At 39.9% G+C, this 10,778-nt stretch overlaps 1 long non-coding RNA gene across 3 annotated transcripts; it reads left to right on the top strand.

Moving 5' to 3' along the window:
• The first annotated feature begins 4,188 nt into the window (after window positions 1-4,188).
• On the top strand, window positions 4,189-10,542 carry LOC115192331 (uncharacterized). Of its 3 annotated transcripts, none has more exons than XR_003877915.1 (3): window positions 4,189-4,343; window positions 8,752-8,897; window positions 9,062-10,542. It is a non-coding gene; the product is annotated as an uncharacterized LOC115192331 (long non-coding RNA). The 3 variants fall into 3 exon arrangements; XR_003877916.1 differs by lacking the exon at window positions 4,189-4,343 and having other exon boundaries at window positions 8,013-8,897; window positions 9,062-9,366; window positions 9,826-10,542; XR_003877914.1 differs by lacking the exon at window positions 4,189-4,343 and having other exon boundaries at window positions 8,013-8,897.
• Window positions 10,543-10,778: the final 236 nt, after the last annotated feature.

Genomic DNA, 10,778 nt, shown 5'->3' with positions numbered 1-10,778 from the left:
CATAATGACAAAACGAAAACAGGTTTTTAGAAAATGTTGCACCCAATTTTTTTTACTGAAATACCTTATTTACGTAAGTATTCAGACCCTTTGTTATGAGACTGAATTGTGTCGAGGCACAGATCTGGGGAAGGGTACCAAAAAATGTCTGCAGCATTGAAGATCCCCAAGAACACAGTGGCATCCTTTAATCTTAAATGGAAGAAGTTTGGAACCACCAAGACTCTTCCTAGAGCTGGCCGCCCGGCCAAACTAAGCAATCGGGGGAGAAGGGCCTTGGTCAGGGAAGTGACCAAAAACCTGATGGTAACTCTGACAGAGCTCCAGAGTTCCTCTCTGGAGATGGGAGAACCTTCCAGAAGGACAACCATCTCTGCAGCACTCTACCAATCAGGCCTTTATGGTAGAGTGGCCAGACAGAAGCCACTCCTCAGTAAAAAGGCACATGACAGCCCGCTTGGAATTTGCCATAAAGCACCTAAAGGCCTCTCATGCCATGAGAAAGAAGATTCTCTGGTCTGATGAAACCAAGATTGAATTCTTTGGCCTGAATGCCAAGTGTCACATCTGGAGGAAACCTGGCACCATCCCTACAATGAAGCATGGTGGTGACAGTATCATACTGTGGGGATGTTTTTCAGATGCAGGGACTGGGAGGCTAGTCAGGATCGAGGGAAAGATGAATGGAACAAAGTACAGAGAGGTCCTTGATGAAAACCTGCTCCAGAGCGCTCAAGACCTCAGGACTGGGGCGAAGGTTCACCTTCCAACACATAGCGAGGTAAATCACAATCATAAACCACGTTTCCATCCAACCATTTCATGCAGATGAATTACTTGATGCGTGGAAAAAGTCACAACTGGGCTGATGGAAACATGAAATGCCTGTACAATTTTATAAATGCAGACAGACAATTTGTTCGTTCGACACGGTGGGATCTTTTTATGTCTAAAATTATTCATGCGACAAATGGCGGTGGAAATGCCTTTATGTGCAAATATTGATATAATAACCATCATATCAAAGTTAACTTGGAGTCAGGCAGTGATATGTTGTGTGGTCCTCCCACTATGACTTGTGGAAACCATGTAGTTTATAGAGTACCACAATATTAGTCATAATACCAATAAAACCTAGCGATCAAACAAGGAAATGGTTCCAATTGTTTTTCCACCAGTCATTTTTCCCAATGACTGGTGGAAAAATGACTGGTGGAAAAGCGATTGGACACATTTCCCTATTTGACCGCTAGGTTTTAAGGGTATTATGACACCTCCACTGTGGGGCTCTATTTGGCGACAGATTAAATAAACGATGAACTTCACAGCTGATAAATGTGCAAGGTGATGAGCTTGATGCACCTTTCCAATAAATATGGAGGATATTATTCTGGTGACATGATGATCGATGCTTGGCTGCCGTTTGAGAAATACAAATAATATCGCTCTTATCCATAATAATCTCACAATGTAGGTGGTTTACCCACGCTGTATCTGCGAGCTGTAGGCTAGAGCGCATGTGCCAAGACCAGAGTTTACTATACAACGCAACAGTTTTTGTGACAAAACCATCAGTAGAGCTGAAAATGCGATGGAAACCCATCTAACTTGTATTTTTCATTCGGTACATGTCAATTTAACCGCAAAAGTAATTTTTATGTGCACTACGTCATCACGCAAAGCCTTTTATCTGCAGAAAGTCTGTTTGATACAAACGCATCTCTGTTGGGTAAATGTGCATGTTTTATGCATACTTCAGAATATTGGTATGAAGATCTGTCACAAATTGGATGGAAACCTAGTTATGAAAATAAATTGAGCTAGCTAACTAGCAGATTTACATCAATAGCTAGGTTTCCATCCAAATTTAATGCGAATATTCTACAATTCGCATAAAGGAAATATGCGCATTCTCCCCCCATGTGGTGTGTTTCCACCAAACAGACTTGTTGCAGATTGAAATCAGTGTGTGATGACGTAGTGCATACAAAATGTACTTTTTCGCTTGAGTTTTCATGTACCGAATAAAAATATAAGGTTCAGTGTGTTTCCAGCGTATTTTGTTTTTGTTAGAACTGCTGAGTTAAATAGCAAATGTTCCTACTCTGGTCTTGGCACATGCCCTCTAGCCAACAGCTCGCAGATACAGTGCGGGTAGGCTAGTCTACATGATGAGTTTATGGATAAGAGCGAGTGTTCTTATTTGTCAAAACGGCATCGATCACTATGTCACCAGAATAAGACCCTCTATTTATTGGAAAGGAGCGTCAAGCTCATACTATGCACTTTGATCATCATTTATTTAATCTGTAGCCTAATAAACTGCATGGTTTCCCAAGTCGTAGTGGGAGGACCACATACCGTGTCATCGCTTGACTCCAAGTTTACTTCAATATGTTGGTTATAAAATCAAGATTTCCACACAAAGGCATTACCACCGCCATTTCTTGCATAATTAATTTTACAGACATAAAAAAATCCCACCATGTCAAATGAACAAATTATCTGTCGGGATTTATAAAATTGAACCAAAACTACCTGTTACCATCACAGCTGTCATGGTATGACTTTAGTCATATAAAAACAGTGAATGTTAACTTGGTTAATGATCAGCTGATAGCCCACCCTCTTTTCCCAATGGCAGTCATGTCCTTACGAGGCACTGTAACTAGCTTGCTTACAATTTGTGTTGTGTGGAGAAGACGGGCTAGGCACCTCTCTCCATGAAAGCGCACTGACTCCTGCCAATTCTTGCACACTCATTGTTTCATTGTGTAAATCTTTAATAATTCCCCTCAATACAGAGTGTACAAAACATTAAGAACACCTTCCTAATATTGAGTTGCACCCTCTCCCTTTTGCCCTCAGATCAGCCTCAATTCGTCAGGGCATGGACTCAACAAGGTGTCGAAAGCGTTCCACAGGAATGCTGACCCATGTTGATTCTTTTGGTGGTGGACCATTGTTGATGGACACGAAACTGTTGAGCGTGAAAAACCCAGCAACGTTGTACTGGGGACAATAGAAGGCCACTCTAAAATGTACAATGCCACAGATATCAAGTTTTAAGGGAGTGTGCAATTGGCATGCTGACTGCAGGAATGTCTGCCAGAGCTGTTGCCAGATAATTGTTAATTTCTTTACCATAAGCCAATGTCGGTTTAGAGAATTTGGCAGTACGTCCCAACTGCTCACACAGCCCCAGACCACGTGTAACCACGCCAGCCAGGACCTCCACATCCGGCTTCTTCACCTGCGGGATCGTCTGAGACCAGCCACACAGACAGCTGATGAAACTGTGCAAACCCACAATCAAAGAATTTCTGCATAAACTGTCAGAAACCGTCTCATGGAAGGTAACCTGCGTGCTCGTTGTTCTCACCAGGGTCTTGACCTGACTGCAGTTCAGCAAATGCTTACCTTCGATGGCCACTGGCACGCTGAAGAAGTGTGCTCTTCACGGATGAATCCCAGTTTTAACTGTACCGGGTAGATGGCAGACAGCGTGTATTGCATCGTGTGGCGGATTGCTGACGTCAACGTTGTGAACAGAGTGATCCATAGTGGCGGGGGGGGGGGGGGGGGTTAGGGTATGGGCAGGCATAAGCTATGGACAACGAATACAATTGCATTTTATCGATGGCCATTTGAATGCACGCCGTGGCGAGATCCTGAGGCCCATTGTCCGGCGCCATCACCTCATGTTTCAGCTTGATAATGCACAGCCCCATGTCCCATGGATCTGTACACAATTTCTGGAAGCTGAAAATGTCCCAATTCTTCCATGGCCCACATACTCACCAGACATGTATGTCACCCATTGAGCATGTTTGGGATGCTGTGGATCGACATGTACGACTGCGTGTTCCAGTTGGTGGTCTGTCACATGCATGACCCAGTATTGGTCATCACATGAAGGAAGCAAACATGAATTATGAATGATGAATAAGCTAAATCATGCAAATATAACTCAGTATATAAGGAACTAACGGGACTGCCCCATTAGAGCTCCTAATCGACATGTGTACTTGGTGCGTTGAGTTTGTTGGAACCTCTCCAGCACGCTGACGATAAACAATGATTCATTTAAGATTGAGTTCCTGTGTCTCTATAAATTAATTTCCACAACAATTTGGCGTCAACAAACAGGATGATTTGATTCTGCCCGCGGAGCTTTCCAGTGGGGGTCTGTGAGGAAAACCAGTTGCGCATTTTAAGGAGCGTGAGGGAAATTCCCGTCTGACCAAAAGATGACGAGACCCGCCCAGACCAGACCTTTACTGTGAGCTGCTCAGGAGGAGACCCGTCATCCGCGAACAATTGAGGAACGGCAACTGATTTCGGTAAGTCAATTTTAAATGAATTTGTATTAAAAAAATCTAAATGTATAATTAAACAAAGATGTATAGTGGCTACCACTAGTCTTAAGTAATAGCACGAGGTGTTATTCTATATGTATGGAAAGCGACAAGACTATAGAGTCTGTAGAGACCACAGCATTTATGACTAAATAAACGAATTATACTATGGATGCTGTAGGGACTATGGATGCTGTAGGGACTATGGTGACTATAGAGGAACCGTTGAAGATACATATGACGTGAAAGAAAGCTATAGCTAGTTTTAGAGAGAAGACTAGAGCGAGAGCAAGTAACGGTACCATGCCCTGCTGACAGCTGTCTGTAGGCATTTATAAGAGAAGTGTCTACAGTGAGGGGAAAAAAGTATTTGATCCCCTGCTGATTTTGTACGTTTGCCTACTGACAAAGAAATGATCAGTCTATAATTTTAATGGTAGGCTTATTTGAACAGCGAGAGACAGAATAACAACAACAAAAATCCAGAAAAACGCATGTCAAAAATGTTATAAATTGATTTGCATTTTAATGAGGGAAATAAGTATAAGTGTAGAGGAGGAATTTGTGATGTACCATAAATGTATAATGGGTTACTAGAGATAAAGTAACATAATATTGAGTATAATGGGTTACTAGAGATCTGATGAAGTAACAATAAAAAAACATATAATAATATACAACTTTCACACCCACACGTAAATGTACATAAGTGGTGTAAAAAGTATTCTGATAAATGTTCAGAGTGGGTCATGGATCATTTGACGTATGACAAGGTTAAAGCATTGTACAGGACTTGACTTACCCCTAACCAATAAAATTATAAATAGAACCAATGAATGTTGAACATGATTTTCTGTTAACTAAACTTAAGGCTACGATTTATTGTACTCCTGATGGAGTTTTCGTTGATATCCCAAACAATTTAGATATTAAACCAATGAGTAATCAGGCAAATTGAATCACTCCCCCAGGAGTGGGGGTCTGACACTGCCTCTGACTATTTTGTCTCAGATGCCAGAAACCTTATGGATATAACATTCCAATGACAGTGGACTGATAGGTAGTGCTAGCCCAGTTATAATAACTGTGTATCTCTCCCCTTCTGAATTGACCGATGTATTTTATAAATTTGTCACATGACATTATGAACCTCAAAATAATAGACTTTTAATAAGTGTGAAGCAGAAAGTGAATATCCAACAGAAATTTGAAATAAATATTAAGACTAACATTGTTAGGGTAGACGAAAATGATGCCTTCCAATATGGAGAAAGTTATTATATTTGTTTTATTTTAAACCTTGCAATAGGGGGTAAAGCAGAACCTTGTTTGAGTGATCCTTGTGTATTAGTAGTAGTGATTGAGAAGGTCTTCTTATTGGGATGAAGGGACTCCTGGTTGAAATAAACAGATCTGGAGACTAGTGAACGTAACAAAGTGAATGGTAATTGGCTTTCAGATAGCGTTACAATATTTGAGTAATTTGACAGGGGGATTGAGCATTGGGACTGATATTACATTAGTGGCTGCTCACTCTTCAAGGCCTGGTCGCCTGCTCTCATGTTTAAGTCATCTGTTGTTTGTGATTTAAGATAAGCTTCCTGTGGAACAATAGATAGCCACCAGTACACAGTGAACTCAAACAGGCTATAAAAAGACAGTGGGGAAATTTGGGACAGAGGAATGAATAATTAGATAAGACATGTTTTTGACAATTTATTTCTCAATTCTATAGTTTGGGTAGCACCAGTGATTTAAGTAAGAAGGTAATGTCATCTAAAACAATCTGTTACCATTATGTGGAACTGTGTCCAGCAATTTAAGTAAGTAATGTCATCTAAAACACTATTTTTCCATTACGTGGAACTGTGTCCAGAATGAAGTAAATGTTTTAAGTACCGAACATTGAGCTGATAAGCCAGCACCAACTTTTTGAAGGTCCTAGCAGAGATGTAAAACAACAGGTTTCATATTTTGACTTGTTTTATGTCCCAGGGACAGTTTGTACAGAATTGTTTGTCAATGCAACAGGTCAAAATGACAGTGATTACAAGAGAGGTGCTCTGGGATTGTTTACTTTAGAAGGTGCCTATTCAGCTTGACGGGACACTGTATCATCTGATGTCTGAAGTATAATTCTGTATATGACTGATGGAATGTCCGCTATCAAGTTTTTTTTACATGTTTATCAATGATTCTGTATCGCTCCCTTTGAAAAGCTTCCTACGGCAAGTGCCTTGGGAGAGCAGTTACAGGTACCCGGATCCAGCTGTTAACCTCTCTAGGGTAGGGGGCAGTATTTGCACGGCCGGATAAAAAACGTACCCGATTTAACCTGGTTATTACTACTGCCCAGAAACTAGAATATGCATATAATTGTTTGATTTGGATAGAAAACACCCTAAAGTTTCTAAAACTGTTTGAATGGTGTCTGTGAGTATAACAGAACTCATATGGCAGGCAAAAACCTGAGAAGATTCCAAACAGGAAGTGCCCTCTCTGACCATTTCTTGGCCTTCTACACTCTCTTTATTGAAAACTGAGGATCTCTGCTCTAACGTGACACTTCCTACGGCCCCCATAGGCTCTCAGAAGGCGGCAGAACGTTGAATGATGACTTTGCAGGCCATGGCTGAAAAACAGTAGCGCATTTGGTAAGTGGTCGATCTCAGAACAATGAGAGTCCATTTTAGATTTTCAGTCTTTGAACGAAAACAGGGTTTCCCGGGTCGGAATATTATCGCTTTTTTACGAGAGAAAATCGCATAAAAATAGATTTTAAACAGCGGTTGACAGACTTCGAAGTACGGTAATGGAATATTTAGAATTTTTTTGTCACGATACGCGCCGGGCGCGTCACCCTTCGTTACCCTTTGGATAGTGTCTTGAATGCACAAACAAAACAGAGGATATTTGAACATAACTATGGATTATTTTGAACCAAACCAACATTTGTTATTGAAGTAGAAGTCCTGGGAGTGCATTCTGACGAAGAACAGCAAAGGTAATCCAATTTTTCTTATAGTAAATCGGAGTTTGGTGAGTGCCAAACTTGGTGGGTGTCAAAATAGCTAGTCCGTGATGGTGAGCTATCTACTCAGAATATTGCAAAATGTGCTTTTGCCGAAAAGCTATTTTAAAATCGGACATAGCGATTGCATAAAGGAGTTCTGTATCTATAATTCTTAAAATAATTTCTGTTTTTTGTGAACGTTTATCGTGAGTAATTTAGTAAATTCACCGGAAGTTTGTGGTGGGAATGCTAGTTCTGAACGTCACATGCTAATGTAAAAAGCTGGTTTTTGATATAAATATGAACTTGATTGAACAAAACATGCATGTATTGTATAACATAATGTCCTAGGAGTGTCATCTGATGAAGATCATCAAAGGTTAGTGCTGCATTTAGCTGTGGTTTGGGTTTATGTGACATTATATGCTAGCTTGAAAAATGGGTGTCTGATTATTTCTGGCTGCGTACTCTGCTGACATAATCTAATGCTTTGCTTTCGTTGTAAAGCCTTTTTGAAATCGGACAGTGTGGTTAGATTAACGAGAGTCTTGTCTTTTTAAAATGGTGTAAAATAGTCATATGTTTGAGAAATTTAAGTAATAGCATTTCTAAGGTATTTGAATATCGCGCCACGGGATTCCACTGGCTGTTGAGTAGGTGGGACGATTTCGTCCCACATACCCTAGAGAGGTTAAGGGAGCTCCCAAATTAAGTAAGGCCTGGCCATTTTTGTTTTTACCGTACGATTTGTACTATATACACGCCAGCACCCACACACAAACCACCTGTTAATTAATATTTGTTAGTGGTTAATACTCATGCTTTATTGTGTGGGGTCTTATAATTTTGATTTTAGGATGTTGTACACAAATGACATTTTCTGAAGTTTCTATTGTCAGAGTTTTGGGTGCACACATAAATTATCTTGATTCAGAAGAAATGTTCTGAAAATCCCAATGTAAACCTGATGCACAAAATGTTTGAAATGTCTTAAAATAGTGTCTGAGGTACAGGATGAGGGGACTGCCCCTGAATGAGTGGACACCTGCCTCTAGTCTATTTTACCATTACCTTATGGGTTACAATTATTTCCTTATGGAGTTATCAAGAGTTGTAATTCTAATTGAATTTGTTACTCTAATTTGTTTATTTTTGGCAGTGTTGTTTTTTTTTGCATGCATGAATCACGATGTGAGTCATGTCCAAAGGGGGAATTACCAGTCCACTGGGGCCCTTTGGTGGATATGCAAATACATTTTCTTCACATGCCTGCCTGTAAAAGGAAAAAAAAATATGTTGGTAATGGTAAACAGTTACTCCAAATGGATTGAAGTTTTCCCCCACATCAAGTGATATGTTTTTGTCTTGCTTCAATAACAGATCTCACCAGATTGGGTCTGCTGGATGGTCGGGATTTCTCCCTAAGGATTAGCTCTCTAACTCCCTGACCTGAAACTCTGCAGTGAAATCTCCAAGATGATGGGAGAGTATAAGCCAATTTGGGAGAGAAAAAAATGGTTTCAACTGTGTGTTACTCTCTTTGACATTTGTTTTAAAAATCTGTATTAAGAATATTGGTAGTAGTAATAATTTGTCATACAGTAAATAATTTGTCTGAATTTCCTGAATCAGAAATGCCCCAAACTAAACTGTTGTTCTGGTCTGTCCTCTCTCTCGGTTATGTGTGAAGGTGACCACAGATGGTGTCTAGATGCATGGAAGGGATCATTTGACCAAGAACAGTGTGAACCTTAACCCCCTCTTACAGGCTGAAGCAATGGCAAAAATGGTGTTCAGTATGGTGCTTCATCACTTCTACCGTGAGACCTGAGTCCAAGCCAGCAACCTGTACACAACAACAAAGCTATCAACTGTCTTTTCTCTCATGCCTTTTCTCTCAGGAGTGCGACATGAGTCCACGTGAAGTGAGCATGGAGAGACATCCCGTCCAAACTTGCTGGTGTACTGGCAGGAAAATGGACAGTGGCGGCTCAGGTGAGACATTATCAAGGACCATCCACTTTTAACATTGCCATTAAAAGGATGAACTGAAACACTATCTGAAGAAGAACATGAAGAAACGCCAGAAGGATAAGTGCTGGGAGGGAAGGGAGTGGTCAACCATGCCCGTAATTGATTTAGGCTTACCCCAAATAAACAATTTTGGATATCCGGTTGATTGTGGATGTATGCACGCTGTGAAATGTATAGTAATTTAGACTAAGAATGTATTGGTATGTCAATCTGTCATTACCACAAGTGATGAGAAAAGTTCATGCTAGAAATTATGAGATGAATATACTGTATGTAAATGTACATTCTGCCAGTATCGGTGTGTGCTAAGTTGAGGGTCTTAAATTAAAGTGATAGCCCATAGTGCTTCACGTTGGTTCTGTCGTTCTACATTTAGGTTGAATAATTTATCAATTGTTGAATGTTGTACTTTTGTCCCAGATCACTCTTCTAATATGACTGATCTCACCGAATACATTGCCACTGTTGCTAAGAATAATTCCCCACAACCAGAGTGGATGCCTGCAACTTGGTTGGAATCCCTGTTTGGAAGTTGGGGATCCCAAATTGCCAAATTGCCAAATTGTCTAAATTGTGCTATTTAACATGCTGTGTATTATGTTGATAGTATTACCATACTAATTACATTGTATAACCCAGAATGAAGGGCTTGAAAGGAAGTGTCTGTTTTTTTTCTGTGTTGATTTCCCTTACTTTAATAGGAGTATAGAATATGATATAGAAGCTAAAATCTAAATGATTTATCACACAAGTGATAAGAGGATGGAATGTGGACATTTTATGTTTGTGCTTTTCTAATAACCAATTTCTGTGTTCTGTTTGTGCTTTTCTATAAAACAATCTGTGTTCATGCAAGTGACTGATTGAACGAATCCTCACTATCAGTATCTGTAATTTGGCAGTACGCCCAGAGGCTTGTTTAGAGAAAGGGATATCTCTGTTTCAAGGTGTCAGCTTAGATAAGAAACATCGTGAGGTATTGGTCTGTCACATGTTATGAACCAAACGTTAATTCTGAATGATGAATAAGCTGAGTCATGCAAATATAACTTGTCAGTATATAAGGGAACTAACGTAACTACTTCATTGAGTTTGTTGGATTCTCTCCAGTGCGCTGACAATAAACAATGATTAATTTAAGATTGACTTCGAGCGTCCCTATACAATAATTTCCACTATACCAGTAATGTGAAATCCATAGATTAGGGCCTAATTAATTATTTTCAATTGACTGATTTCCTTATATGAACTAACTCTTGAAGTTGTTGCGTTCATATTTTTGTTCAGTGTAAATCTTTTGTCTTACCCATTCACCCTCGGAATGGCACAAATACACAATGTGTCAAGGCTTAAATATCCTTCTTTAACCTGTC

Source organism: Salmo trutta, chromosome 4, assembly GCF_901001165.1.
Source record: "Salmo trutta chromosome 4, fSalTru1.1, whole genome shotgun sequence".
Classification (NCBI taxonomy): domain Eukaryota; kingdom Metazoa; phylum Chordata; class Actinopteri; order Salmoniformes; family Salmonidae; genus Salmo; species Salmo trutta.
This window is presented reverse-complemented; position numbering and strand designations above follow the sequence as displayed.